The sequence below is a fragment of the Nomascus leucogenys genome, chromosome 14 (assembly GCF_006542625.1).
Source record: "Nomascus leucogenys isolate Asia chromosome 14, Asia_NLE_v1, whole genome shotgun sequence".
In the NCBI taxonomy this organism is placed as follows: Eukaryota; Metazoa; Chordata; class Mammalia; order Primates; family Hylobatidae; genus Nomascus; species Nomascus leucogenys.
In genome coordinates this window covers 8,385,164-8,400,877 of record NC_044394.1, presented here as the reverse complement: position 1 = coordinate 8,400,877, position 15,714 = coordinate 8,385,164, and the positions used below count along the sequence as shown (strand labels likewise).

Here is a 15,714-nt window from a genome sequence, read left to right as displayed (position 1 = left end):
TTATATTTTAGATTCATTTTTAATATTTCATTTATTTATTTTTGAGAGGAGTTTCACTCTTGTTGCCCAGGCTGGAGTGCAATGACACAATCTTGGCTCACTGCAACCTCCGCATCACGGGTTCAAGCAATTCTCCTGCCTCAGCCTCCCGAGTAGCTGGGATTACAGGCATGCACCACCACGCCTGGCTAATTTTGTATTTTTAGTAGAGACAGGGTGTCTCTATGTTGGTCAGGCTGGTCTCAAACTCCCTACCTCAGGTGATCCACTCACCTCGGCCTCCCAAAGTGCTGGGATTATAGGTGTGAGCCACCGCGCCCGGCCTCATTTTATTATTATTATTTTTTGAGACAGAGTCTTGCTCTGTTGTCCAGGCTGGAGTGCAGCGGGGCAATCTTGGCTCACTGCAACCTCTGCCTCCCAGGTTAAAGTGATCCTGTCTCAGCCCCCCGAGTAGTTGAGAGTACAGGCGCATACCACCATGCCCGGCTAGTTTTTGTATTTTTATTAGACATACATGAGGTTTCACTATGTTGGCCAGGCTGGTCTCGAACTCCTGACCTCAGGTGATCCGCCTGCCTCAGCTTCCAAAAGTGCTGGGATTACAGGCGTGAGCCACCGCACACAGCCCATTTTTTATTTTTTAATAGAAAACGCTCAGTAGTTATGTGATCAAAAAATGCAATATAATTTCTTCAAAAGGGGAAGAACATTGATAGTTTAGTTTCCTGACTATTGATCAAAGTCAAAGTGGTGGCTCACGTTGATCATATTCACATTTTTTATGATGATAATATTTCTAGTGAGTATTTTCCTCGATTTAACCACATCAAACTTTGAAAAAGAACCAAGAATTGAAGAGATTAGATAAGCATACAGCAGGAAAATACATGCATTCATTCCCAAAATGTAAAGCATCATGCTGTGGCATGATGTGGTGGTAAAGGCCTGGATTTTGGAAATTGCTTGGATCTGCTACTTACTAGCTACGTGATTTGGGCAGGTCACTTAATCTCTCTGTGTCTTAGCTTTCCAGTCTGTAAAATAGGGAAAATAATATTTATCTCAAAGGATAGTTGTGAGGTATATATTTATATTTATATTGTGTGCTTAATGTCTGGCACATTGTATACCCTGTAGAATAAAGTTCAAGATGAGCATAACCTAGATCCATCAATCCACTCCCAAGCATAACTAGAGAAAATTTACACATTTGCAGAAGAAAACATTAACAAGAGTATTCATTGCAACACTGTTTGTAATAGCTCCAAACTGGAACAAAATGACATCAATAAGGAAACAGGTTAAAGAAACTATAGTACAGGCATACCTCAAAGCTAGTGTGGGTTCAGCTCCAGGTTACCATAATAAAGCAAATATTGCTTTATTGCAAAATAAAAATATTGCAATAAAGTGAGATGCACAAAATTTTTTGTTTCCCAGGGCATATAAAAGTTATGTTTACATTACACTGTAGTCTAGTAAGTGTACAATAGCATGATGTCTAAAAAATGTACATAACTTAATTTAAAAATACTTTATGGCTAAAAAATGATCACAATCATCTGAGCCTTCAGAGTGTGATAAGCTTTTTGCTGGTGGAAGGTCTTGCTTCCACGTTGATGGCTGCTGACTGATCAAGGTGGTGGTTGCTGAAGGTTGGAGTGACTGCGGCAATTTCTTAAAATAAGACAACAATGAAGTTTGCCACATCTATTGACTCTTCCTTTAACAAAAGATTTATCTGTAGCATACACTGCTGGTTGACAACATTTTGCCCACAATAGAACTTCTTTCAAAATTGGAGTTAATCCTCTCAAATCCTGCCACTGCTTTATCAACTAACTTTATGTGATATTCTAAAACCTTTGTTATTACTTCAGCAATGTTCACATCATCTACACTAGGAGTAGATTCCATGTTAAGAAACCACTTTCTTTGCTCATCCATAAGAAGCAACTCCTCATCACTTTTTTTTTTTTTTTTGAGACTGTGTCTCACTATGTTGCCCAGGTTGGTCTTGAACTCCTGGCCTCAAGTGATCCTCCTACCTCAGCCTCCTGTGTAGGTGGGACTACAGGTGCCCACCACTGCATCCTGTTTAAGGTAGAACTATTAATTCTCTCTCTTTTAGTTATCTTGCTATTTCCACCAAATCTGCAGTTACTTCCTCCAATAATGTCTTGAACCCCTCAAAGTCATCCATGAGAGTTGGAATCAACTTCTTCCAAACTTCTGTTTATGTTGATATTTTGACCTCCTCTCATGAATCACGAATTTTCTTTTTTTTCCTCGAGGTGCATGAGCTGTAGTTTTATTGGTTCATTTCTTGCATTTGAAGTACTCTTCGATGACACCTTTGGCTTGAGATTCTTTGCCATAGTCCTTACCTACTACACAACTGCAACCAACCACTTTACAGGGTTTTCCTCCCTCTGTCAATTTTACAGAAGCCTACCCATTCCCCTACTTTCTGGTCAACCTTAATTAGGGTGATATGGTGTTAAGCACTGAGGGCCTCCGCCAATGTGACATACATAGGCTCATCACACATGGATGCAAGCACACAAAGCCTTATCTAAGGTTTTGGCAGCTTTGCAAATTCCATGTGACAGGTCATCATGCTTGAGGGAGGTCTTCAGCGCCTCTTAGGAAACAGTTTTTGTTTTGTTTTGTTTTGTTTTTGGAGACAGGCTCTGTCACCAGGCTGGGGTGTAATGGCACAATCATAGTTCACTGCAGCTTCAAATTCCTGGGCTCAAGTAATCCTCCCACTTCAGTCTCCTGAGTAGCTGGAACACCATGACACCTCGCTAATTCTTTTTCATTCTTTTTTTTCTTTTTTTTTTTTATATTATACTTTAAGTTCTGGGGTACATGTGCACAACGTGCAGGTTTGTTATATATGTATAAATGTGCTGTGTTGGTGTGCTGCATCCATCAACTCATCATTTACATTAGGTTATTTCTCCTAATGCTATCCCTCCCCCATTCCCTCACCCGACGACAGGCCCCAGTGTGTGATGTTCCTCGCCCTGTGTCCAAGTGGTCTCATTGTTCAATTCCCACCTATGAGTGAGAACATGCAGTGTTTGGTTTTCTGTCCTTGCGATAGTTTGCTCAGAATGATGGTTTCCAGCTTCATCCATGTCGCTACAAAGGACAGGAACTCATCCTTTTTTATGGCTGCATAGTATTCCATGGTGTATATGTGCCACATTTTCTTAATCCAGTCTATCGTTGTTGGACATTTGGGCTGGTTCCAAGTCTTTGCTATTGTGAATAGTGCCGCAATAAACATACATGTACATGTGTCTTTATAGCAGCATGATTTATAATCCTTTGGGTATATGCCCAGTAATGGGATTGCTGGGTCAAATGGTATTTCTAGTTCTAGATCCTTGAGGAATCATCACACTGACTTCCACAATGGATGAACTAGTTTACACTCCCACCAACAGCGTAAAAGTGTTCCTATTTCTCCACATCCTCTCCAGCACCTGTTGTTTCCTGACTTTTTAATGATTGCCATTCTAACTGGTGTGAGATGGTATCTCATTGTGGTTTTGATTTGCATTACTCTGATGGCCAGTGATGATGAGCATTTTTTCATGTGTCCATTGGCTGCATAAATGTCTTCTTTTGAAAACTGTCTGTTCATACCCGTTGCCTACTTTTTGATGGGGTTGATTTTTTCTTGTAAATTTGTTTAAGTTCTTTGTAGATTCTTTGTAGATAGTTTTTTTTGTTTTGTTTTGTTTTGAGACGTAGTCTCGCTCTGTCGCCCCCAGGCTGGAGTGCAGTGGCACAATCTCAGCTCACTGCAACCTCTGCCTCCGAGGTTCAAGTGATTCTCCTGCCTCAGCCTCCTGAGTGGCTGGGATTTCAGGTGCATACCACCATACCTGGCTAATCTTTGTATTATTTTAGTAAAGATGGAGTTTCACCATGTTGGTCAGGCTGCTCTCAAACTCCTGACCTCATGATCCACCTGCCTCGGCCACCTAAAGTGCTGGAATTACAGGCGTGAGACACCGTGCCCAGCCGACACCTCGCTAATTTTTTAATTTTCTGTAGAGACAAGGTCTTGCTATGTTGCTCAGGCTGGTCTTGAACTCCTGGGCTCATATGATCCTCCTGCCTCAACCTCCCAAAATGCTGGGATTACAGGTATGAGCCACCGTCCTCAACCCTGTAAAGTATTCTTAACATCCATTACATCTTCAGCAGCAATGGCTTCCTCAGCCACGGTGGGGGTTACAGACGAAGCCTAATCTTGCACGTAGCTGAGCCTCTGTGCATGACTCAGCAGTGGCAAAGCACAAATGTACTTAATGGCATCTAGAATGTTGAATCCTTTCCAGAAAGTTTTCAACTTATTTGCCTATATCCATTAGAGGAATCACTAAGGCAAATATAGCCTTATAAAATGTTTTTCTTAAAACATGACTTAAACATCAAAATTACTCTTTGATCCATGGTCTGCAGAATGGGGATGTTGTGTTAATAAACATAAAAACATTAAAAACATTAATTTCCTTGTACATCTCCATCAGAGCTCTTGGGTGACCAGGTGCATTGCATTATCAATTGGCAGTAGCATTTTTTTTTTTTTTTTTTTTAGACAGAGTCTCACTCTGTCGCCCAGGCTGGAGTGCCGTGGCGCAATCTCGGCTCACTGCAAGCTCTGCCTCCCGGGTTCATGCCGTTCTCCTGCCTTAGCCTCCCAAGTAGCTGGGACTACAGGTGCCCATCACCATGCCCAGCTAATTTTTTGTATTTTTAGTAAAGACGGGGTTTCACCATGTTAGCCAGGATGGTCTCGATCTCCTGACCTCGTGATCCACCAGCCTCAGCCTCCCAAAGTGCTGGGATTACAGGTGTGAGCCACCGCACCTGGCCGACAGTAGCATTTTCAAAGGAACCTTTTTTTCTGAGCAGTAGATCTCAATGGTGGGCTTAAAATATTCAGTAAAACATGCTATAAACAGATGTGCTGTCATCCAGGCCTTTCAGTTCCATTTACAGAGCACAAGCAGAGTAGATTTAGCATAATTCTTAAGGGCCCTAGGAATTTCAGAGTGTTAAATTAGGATGGACTTCAATTTAAAGTTACCAGCTGCATTAGCCCCTGACAAGAGAGTCAGACTGTCCTTTGAAGCTTTGAAGCCAAGCATTGACTTATCCTCTCTAGTTATGAAAGTCCTAGGTAGCATCTTCTTTCAATAGAAGGCTGTTTTGTCTACATTGAAAGTCTGTTGTCTAGTGTAGCCACCTTCATAAATGATCTTGGCTAGATCTTTTGGATAATGCTGCAGGGTCTACCTCAGCACTTGCTGCTTCACTGTGCACTTTTAAGTTATGGAGCTGGCTTCTTTCCTTAAACCTCATGTACCAACCTCTGCTAGCTTCAGACTTCTGCAGCTTCTTTTTATTTTATTTATTTATTTGAGATGGAGTCTAGCTCTGTTGCCCAGGCTGACGTGCAGTGGTGTAATCTTGGCTCACTGCAACCTCCACCTCCCAAGTTCAAGCAATTCTCCTGCCTCAGCCTCCCGAGTAGCTGGGACTACAGGCGTACACCACCATGCCCAGCTAATTTTTGTGTTTTTAGTAGAGACGGGGTTTTACCATATTGGTCAGGCAGGTCTTGAACTCCTGACCTCAGGTGATCCACCCACCTCGGCCTCCCAAAGTTTTGGGATTACAAGCACGAGCCACCACGCCTGGCCGGACTTTTCAAGCTTCTGACCTCTCTCATACTTTGTACAATTGAAGAGAGTTAGGGCCTTGCTCTGGATTAGGCTTTGGCTTAAGGGAATTTTGCTGCTGGTTCAGTCTTCTCTTCAGACCACTAAAACTTTCTCTATATCATCAATAAGGCTATTTCGCTTTCTTTTTCTTTTCTTTTTTTGAGACAGAGTCTTGCTCTGTCGCCCAGGCTGGAGTGCAGTGGCGTGATCTCGGCTCACTGCAAGCTCCGCCTCCCACGTTCATGCCATTCTTCTGCCTCAGCCTCCCAAGTAGCTGGGACTACAGGCACCCACCACCACGCCCAGCTAATTTTTTTTTTTTGGTATGTTTAGTAGAGATGGGGTTTCACCGTGTTAGCTAGGATGGTCTTGATCTCCTGACCTCATGATCTGCCCGCCTCGGCCTCCCAAAGTGCTGGGATTACAGGCGTGAGCCGCCGCGCCCAGCCTCCTTTTCTTTTTTGAGACAGGGTCTCGCTGTGTCACCCAGGCTGAAGTGCAGTGGTGTGGCTATGGTTCACTTTAGTCTCGATCTCCCAGCTCAAGCAGTACCCCCATCTAAGCCTCCTGAGTAGCTGAGAGTACAGGTATGTGTTACCATGCTCATCTATTTTTTTTTTTTTTTTTTTTTGTAGAGATGGGGGTCTCACTGTTGTCAGCACTGGTCGCAAACTCCTGGGCTCAAGTGATCTTCCCACTTCAGCCTCCCAGTTTTGGAATTACAGGTGTGAGCCACCACACAGGGCCTGTTTCACTTTCTTATCATTCATGAGCTCACTGGAGTAATTTTTTGAAGAACTTTTCCTTTGCATTCACAACTTAGGTAACTTCAGTGCAAGAGCCCTAGCATTTGGCCTATTTTGAATTTTGACATGTTTTCCTCATAAGCTTAATCATTTCTAGCTTCTGAATTAAAGTGAGAGATGTGACTTTTCCTTTCACTTGAACGCTTAGCCCATTGTAGGGTTATTAACTGGCCTAATTTCAATAGTGTTGTGTCTCAGGGAACAGAGAGGCCCAAGGAAAGGGGAGAGAGGGATGCGGAAACAGCCAGTTGGTGAAACAGTCAGAACACACAATATTTATTAAGTTCGCTGTCTTATATGGGTGCAGTTTGTGGTGCCACCCCCCAAAATTACAATAATAACATCAAAGATCACCGACTACAGATGGCCATAACAGATATAATAATAAGTTTGATATATTGCAAGAATTACCAAAATGTGACAGAGACATGAAGTGATCACACGCTGTTGAAAAAATGGTGCCAACGGACTTGTTGAACACAGGGTTGCCACAGACCTTGAATCTATGAAAAATGTAGCATCTGTGAAGAGCAATAAAGCAAAGCACAATAAAATGAGGAATGTCTGTATTATCAAACAATGGTTTACTCCAGAACAGTTGAAATGAATGATCTAGAGCTAAATACATCAACTCGAATAAATTTCAAATAAATTCCAAATACAAAAAATATAAGTTGTAAAAAGAATAAGGAGTATACTATTAAAAAACACGTTAAACAATTATAATGGGTTAATGTATTTAAATAATGTGTGTATGTGTGTTTGTGTGTATAGGTATATGTGTGTGTATATAGGAAATATACATAGGGAAGATCAGTGAAGCTCTTGTAGGGAGCCCTATGCGTCCCTAAGATCCTTCTTGAAAATAGTCAAAACTATTTTCATAATAATACTAAGAAGTTATTGTCGTGACATTTTCACTGATGGTGCAAAATCAATTATGGGTAAAACTGCCGGCACCTGAACACAAATCCAAATCCATGCAGTGTCACCAAACTATACTAGTAGTCATGGCATTTTTTACTATCATTCACTTGCAGAAAAAAAAATGCTTTAAATCCAGCTTCACTTAAGAATGTTAAGAATATTCTTGATAAAATGGTAATAATCACTAATTTTATTAAATTTGCCTCTTGAATCAATTTTTTTTAAAATAGACTTTATTAAAATTAGCCAGGTCTGGTGGTGCACACCTGTTAATCCCAGCTACTTGGGAGGCTGCGGCACGAGAATTGCTTGAACCCAGGAGCTGGAGGTTGCAGGGAGCTGAGGTTGCACCACTGCACTCCAGCCTGGGTGACAGAGCGAGACTCTGTCTCAAAATAAATAAATAAATAAATATGTAGACTTTATTTTTGTTTTTTGGTGGTTTTTCTGGTTTGTTTTTTTGAGACAGGGTCTTGATCTGTTGCCCAAGTTGGAGTGCAGTGGTGTGATCATGGTTCACTGCAACTTGAACTCTTGAGCTCAAGGGATCCTACCACTTCAGCCTCCCACGTAGCTGGGACTACAGGTGTTTGCCACCACATCCAGCTAATTTTTAAAATTATTTTTGTAGAAACAGGATTTCACTATGTTGCCCAAGCTGGTCTTGAACTCCTGGCCTCAGGAGTTCTTCCACCTCAGCCTCCCAAAGTGCTGGGATTACAGGCATGAGCCATCATGCCTGGCCAAAAACAGACTTTAAGAACAGTCTTAGGTTCACAGCAAAATTAAGCATAAAGTACAGAGAGTCCCACCTATGCCCACACATCCACCAGCCTCCCTCCCTATCAACAGCCCATACCAGAGTGGTACATTTGTTATAATCAATGAACCCACATTGACACATAATTATTACCCAAAGTCCATAGTTTACACTAAGGTTCACTCTTGATGAACATTCTGTGGGTTTTGATAAATGTATAATAACATATATGCATCTTTATAGCATTGTACAGAATAGTTTCACTGTCCTAAAAATCCTCTGGGTTCTGCCTACTCATCCCTCTCCTCAATCCCTGAAAACCACTGATCTGATTGCTGTCTCCACAGTTTTGCCTTTTTCCAGAATGTTATATAGTTGCAATCATACAATAGGCATCCTTTTCATATTGGCTTCTTTCACTAAGTAATATGCATTTAAGCTTACTCCATGTCTTTCATGGCTCAATGACTCATTTCTTTTCAGTGCTAAATAATATTCCATTGTCTGGATGCACCACCGTTTGTTTATCCATTCACCTACTAAAGGACATCTTGGTTGCTTCCAAGTTGTGATAATTATGAATAAAGTTGCTATAAACATTTCTGTGCAGTATTTTTTGTGGGCATAAGTTTTTAAATCATTTGGGTAAAAAACCAATGAATATGATTGCTGGATCATATGGTAAGAGTACATTTTATTTTGTGAGAAATTGCCAAACTTCTTCCAAAGTGGCTGTACCATTTTGTCTTCCAACCAGCAATGAATGAGAGTTTTCGTTGCTCCGCATCCTTGCCAGCATTTGGTGTTGTCAAGGTTTTAGATTTTTATCATTCTAATAGGTGTGTAGTGTTATCTCATTATTGTTTCAATTTGCTAAGACATATCGATGTTGAGCATTTTTTCATATGTTTATTTGCCATATAAAAATCTGTTTTGGTAAAGGGTCTGTACTTCTTTGGTAAAGTGTGTGTTCAGATCTTTTGCCCATGTTTAAATTGGGTTGTCCATTTTCTTATTGTTTTAAGAGTTCTTTGTATATTTTGGCTAACATGCTTTTATCAGATACGTCTTTTGCAAATATTTTCTCCCGGTCTGTAGCTTGCCTTCTCAGTTTCCTGACAGTGTCCTTTGCAGCGCAGAAATTTATTTATTATTTTATCATTTTATTATTATTATTTTTTTTGAGACAGGCTTTCTCTTGCTCTGTCACCCAGGCTGGAGTGCAGTGGTGTGATCGTGGCTTACTGAAACCTCCAATTATTGGGCTCAGGCAATCCTCTTGCCTCAGCCTCCTGAGTAGCTGGGAATATAGGCATGTACCAACATTCCTAGCTACTTTAAATTTTTTGTAGAGATGGGGTCTTGCTATGTTTGCCCAGCTGGTCTCAAACTCATGGCCTCAAGCAATCCTCCCACTTCAGCCTCCCAAATTGCTAGGATTATAGGCATGAGCCACCATGCTGGCCTTGAAATATTTCAAAATTAAAATATAACACAAACATGTATCCTAATTTTTACCCAAGTATAAATTTTCTCCTCTGCAGTTTAGAATCTGTATAGTTTGGTACAGAGCCTAGTGCATTTCTGTGCTAAGTCTTTGTTTTATAGAAAGATGTAAAACATGGCCAGGCATGGTGGCTCACGCCTGTAATCCCAGCACTTTGGGGCGCCAAGGCAGGCAGATCACTTGAGTCCAGGAGTTTGAGACCAGCCTGGCCAACATGGCAAAACGCTGTCTCTACTAAAAATACAAAAATTAGCCAGGCATGGTGGCGCATGCCTGTGATTCCAGCTATTTGGTGGCTGAGATATGAAAATCATTTGAACCCGGGAGGTGCAGGTTGCAGTGAACTGAGATCATGCCACTGCCCTCCAGCCTGGGTGACAGAGCAAGACTCTGTCTCAAAAAAAAAAAAAAGAAAAAGAAAAAGAAAAAAAAGTAAAACATAATAGAAAAACTGATTATATGGTTCATTATATGTTCCTTTCCAAATAGAACAGCTTCATCCAAAGGAAAAAGAACCAACAAAAATAGAGATCATCAGATATTTACTGGTATAAAATGTGTAACTATTTCCATTTCCTATAGTCTGCAATTCTGAATTAAGACAGACTCATTAAAATGATATATATCCGGCCAGGCACGTTGGCTCATGCCTGTGATCCCAGCACTTTGGGCGGTTGAGATGGGTGGGTGACAAGGACAGGAGTTCAAGACCAGCCTGGCCAATATGGTGAAACCCTGTCTCTACTAAAAAAAAATAAAAATTAGCTGGGCATGGTGGCATGCACCTGTAATCCCAGCTACTCAGGAGGCTGAGGCAGGAGAACTGCTTGAACCCGGGAGGTGGAAGTTGCAGTGAGCCGAGATTGCATCACTGCACTCCAGCCTGGGCAACAGAGCAAGACTCCATCTCAAAATAATACTAATAATACTAATAATATATCCATTTGCAGAGAGGCTTATTGATTCATTCATTTAAAATTTATTTAATTTCACCGGGTACGAGTGGCTCATGCCTGTAATCTCAACACTTTGGGAGGCCAAGGCGGGCAGATCACCTGAGGTCGGGGGTTCGAGACCAGCCTGACCAACATGGAGAAACCCCATCTTTACTAAAAATACAAAATTAGCTGGGCGTGGTGGTGCATGTAATCCCAGCTACTCGGGAGGCTGACGCAGGAGAATCACTTGAACCTGTGAGGTGGAGGTTGCAGTGAGCTGAGATTACACCATTGCACTCCAGCCTAGGCAACAAGAGCAAAATTCTGTCTCAAAAAAAAAAGAAAAAAAAATTATTGAATTTCAACTGTGTGTTAGTCCCTGTGTTAAGTACTAAGGATACAGAGGTAAATGAGAAAAGGTCCTTGCCATTATGGAGCTCACAGTTTAAAGAATCTTGGTAAAGAATTAACACAAAATGTGAAAAATATTATACAAGGCATGTAGACAGGGATATGAGATCATACTCAATGAGTATTTAAGAGAGCTGGGAAAGGTTTCTGAGATAGGATAACATCCAAGCTGGGAGCTGAATAGTGAGAATACAACAGAGAGAAAAGAGATTAAAATGCATTCCAGGCAGGAATGAAAAAACATTCATGCATATATATGTGTGTGTGTGTGTGTGTGTGTGTGTGTGTGTGTGTATGTTTATATACATACATACATACAGTTGATCCTCATTATATGCAGGGTCTGTATTTGCAAATCCACGTAGTCACTAAAATTTATTTGTAACCCCTAAGTCAATACTTTCAGAGTCATTCATGGACATGTACAGAGTGGTAAAAATTTGAGTTACCTGAAGCACACATTCCCAGCTCAGGTCAAACAAAGTGATGTTTGTTTTGCCTTCTTGTTTTAGCTCTCATAGTATCCTTTTCTCAGTCTCTTTCATGCTATGTTTTTCACATTTTTATGCTTTGTGCTGATAACTTTGCTGTTTACAACGTTCCCCATGCATAATGCTGATATGTTTGCTATCTAATGTTCTGACACATAAGAAGGTAATGAGGTGGGTGCCTTATGAAAAAAATAGTTGTGTTAAATAATCTTAACTCTTGGCCTTGAGTTCAGTGTTAATGAATCAACAATATATATTTAATATGGTATCTTTAAGCAGAAACACACATAAAATAAGGTTGTATTGACTGGTTGATAAAAATGTCATGAACAGAGGCTCAAGGAACCTAACCCTCTATTTCCTCTAGGAGCAATGCTTCTATATTCACTGATTCAGTGTTTGTGGTAACTTTACAGAACATAACTAATGTAAACTGAGAAGCAACTGTGTGTTTGTTTATTTACTAATTAACATGTTTCTTCGAATACAATTTATTTATAGAAACCACTGATTACTTTGATTAGATACACATAGCATATTACCTCATCCTGAATAAGTAATGAATAATCAACTATACTGAAGACAACTGACAGCTTATTATGCATAGCCTTTAAAACCATCACTTTAAAAATAAGCATGGTATTATGAGGTATTTTGAGGTTTCTAGTAAGGGCAGTAATAGCTCACATAAAGATAGCTATATACTTGCAACCATATAACAGTAGAGTAGAAATTTACAGAAGGAGATGTGGCATAATTTTACCGATTTAGCATTTCTACTAAGTATAATTGTGGATAGTGGCAAAAGCAGTATGGTAAAAACTGCAGTAGAAAAAAATCTAAAATGATTTTTTTTTTTTTCTTGAGACGGAGTCTCGATCTATTGCCAGGCTGGAGTGCAGTGGCACAGTCTCAGCTCACTGCAACCTCCGCCTCCTGGGTTCAAGTGATTCTCCTGCCTCACCCTCCCAAGTAGCTGGGATTACAAGCACGTGCCACCATGCCCAGCTAATTTTTGTATTTTTAGTAGAGATGGGGTTTCACCATGTTGGCCAAGCTGGTCTTGAACTCCTGACCTCGTGATCCGCCCACCTCAGCCTCCCAAAGTGCTGGGATTACAGGTGTGAGCCACCGCGCCCGGCCTAAAATTATTTTTAAAAAGCTTTCCTCAATCAATTAACAGAACTGAACTGTCATTTTCTGAAAGTGATTCCAATGAACAAATACTGTATGAACTCCCACACACAGATTTGCTCATTATAATGAAAAAGAAGCAGGTAATATCCTTAAGCAGTTAAGTTGGTATAAGGTCAACCTTTATAGAAAAGTAGAACAAGCAAGTTATACAATTTAGTATTAGGTCTTGATAAAGACTTTTTAACATTAACACTTCCTGTTATAATGATTCTAATAACTTTGAAGAACGTAATTCAAAATTTCACATTTCCTTTACATTAAAAGAGAAAATTAAAAAAAGAAATGAACTTAAGAGAACACATAGACCCTGAAGTCATGATTGAGAATGATGCCATAAATCCATACCTGTCTAAAATGTTAAATTTTAAATTCATAATGACACTTTTTCTATCTCTTGCTGAATGGTCTGCACCTCTTAAATGACATTCAACTATCTAATAATTAAGAGCTACATATTGGCCGGGTGCGGTGGCTCACACTTGTAATCCCAGTACTTTGGGAGGCCGAGGCGGGTGGATCACAAGGTCAGGAGATGGAGACCACGGTGAAACCCCGTCTCTACTAAAAAATACAAAAAAAAAAATTAGCCGGCGTGGTGGCGGGCGCCTGTAGTCCCAACTAGTCGGAGAGGCTGAGGCAGGAGAATGGCGTGAACCTGGCAGGCGGAGCTTGCAGTGAGCCAAGATTGTGCCACTGCACTCCAGCCTGGGCGACAGAGCGAGACTCCAACTCAAAAAAAAAAAAAAGAGCTACATATTATGAATTTTAAATATCCACTTGTAGTTTTGGAAGATAATCTGCAGAAACTGATGAGGCTGACAATGCCAAAAGTTTTCTGCTGATTTCAAATTCTATTTTAAAACAGGAAATAAATGAGGGTGAAAAATCATTGTTTAAAGAGAAGAGTCCTGGCCGGGTGTGGTGGCTCACGCCTGTAATCCCAGCACTTTGGGAGGCCGAGGCAAGTAGAAAGGTGAGGAGTTTGAGACCAGCCTGGCCAAGATGATGAAACCCCGTCTCTACTAAAAATACAAAAATTAGCCAGGCACGGTGGTGGGTGCCTGTAATCCCAGCTACCTGGGAGGCTGGGGCAGGAGAATCACTTTGAATCAGGAGGTGGAGGTTGCAGTGAGCCAAGATTACACCTCTGCACTCTAGCCTGGATGACAGAGCAAGACTCTGTCTCAAAAAAAAAAAAAAAAGAGAGAGAGGAGTCCAAAAGGGGACAAGACATCAATATTCCATAATGCAAGGAAAAAAAAAACCAGAAGTTTTCATTGTATGCATTGTATCCATGGAACTGGATACCATTTACTTATAGCCAATGCTTAAATTTGTATCTTCCAGTCATACCTCTCTTCTGAACTTCAGGTTCTTATACCCAACCATACATGCTCAATATTTCCACTTGAATAGGCAATCTTAAGTGTCTAAAACCAATCTCTTGATTTTTCCCTTTAAGCTTCCTCTTCTCCATCTTAGTAAGTGGCAATTCCATTCTTCCAGTTGCTCTAGTCAGAATCATTGAATTTATCCTTCCTTGATTCTTCCCTTCACGTACACCACATAAACAAATCCCATTGTTTCTTCTCTCAAAATATATCCAGAACCTGACCACTTATTACTGCCTCCAAGACTAGTTCCCTGATCTAAGCTATTATTATTTCTCACCTGGACAACTACTACTAATTCTTTCCCCTTTTCTACCTTCTTTCCTCCTACTCTAGTCTCCACACAGCACCCAGAATGATCCATTAAAAATGCAAATCAGATCATGTCCTGCCTCTGCTCAAATCCTCTATTGCCTTCCCATCTCACTCAGGGAAAAATTCAAAATCCTGACCATGGCTTACAAGACCCTACTTGATCTAATACACTGCCAGCTCTCTGATTTTGTTTTCTAATACTATTCTTTCACTTTTGTTCCAAGTCACACAAATCTCTCTGTCATTCCTCAAACCTACTGATCATTCTCTTACCTAACTGTCTCTACACTTATTGATTCCTCTGCCTAGAAAGCTTTTCACCCAGATAGCCACATCATTCATGTGTTCATTTATTTCAGATCTCTACTTTTAAGAATAAAAATCGGGGCCGGGCGCGATGGCTCATGCTTGTAATCCCAGCACATTGGGAAGCCGAGGCGGGCAGATCACCTGAGGTCGGGAGTTAAAGACCAGCCTGACCAATATGGAGAAACCCCGTCTCTACTAAAAATACAAAAAAATTAGCCGGGCATGGTGGCACATGCCTGTACTCTCAGCTACTCAGGAGGCTGAGGCAGGAGAATCACTTGAATCCAGGAGGTGGAGGTTGCAGTGAGCCAAGATTGCACCACTGCACTCCAGCCTGGGCGACAGAGCGAGACTATGTCTCAAAAAAAAAAGAAAAAAAGAAGAAGGCTTCACTTATGAGGTATGAGGTCAATAAACCTAAATCCCAATGAATAATTAAATGCTATAGTAATTTTGTTTAAATTTGCTACCTAGGATGCACAGAGCTTTACATATGCAGTGGTAACATTTTTATAATTTAAAGTGTAATTCCTATTTGAGAACATTTTAAAATATATTTTTAATAGACTTTTTAAGAGCAGTTTTAGGTTCACAGCAAAATTGAAGGAGAAGTACAGGGAGTTCCCATATACCCTCTGCCCCTACACATGCACAGCCTCCCCACCACTAGGCATTCCAGCCTCAGGCAACTACTAACTTGCTTTCTATCTCCATAGATACGCTCTTTCTGAACCTTTCATATGTAATCTTTTGCATGTGGCTCTTTCACTTAGCCTAATGTTTTTGAAGTTCATAGATGTTAAAGCATGAATCATTTGTTCTTTTTAATTGCTTAGTAGTATTCCACTGTATGGATGTTTAGAGTGTACCAAATGGACCTTATCTTTCTTGTATGTCAGAGAAGAGGAA

The 15,714-nt window shown here is 40.7% G+C and overlaps 1 protein-coding gene and 1 pseudogene across 1 annotated transcript in view; both read right to left on the bottom strand.

Annotated features, from left to right (window-relative positions):
- Window positions 1-15,714, bottom strand: part of PPM1E (protein phosphatase, Mg2+/Mn2+ dependent 1E) — a 225,692-nt gene that overhangs the window by 82,944 nt on the left and 127,034 nt on the right. The window lies entirely within an intron of this gene.
- On the bottom strand, window positions 2,270-12,213 carry LOC105739050 (annotated as a pseudogene).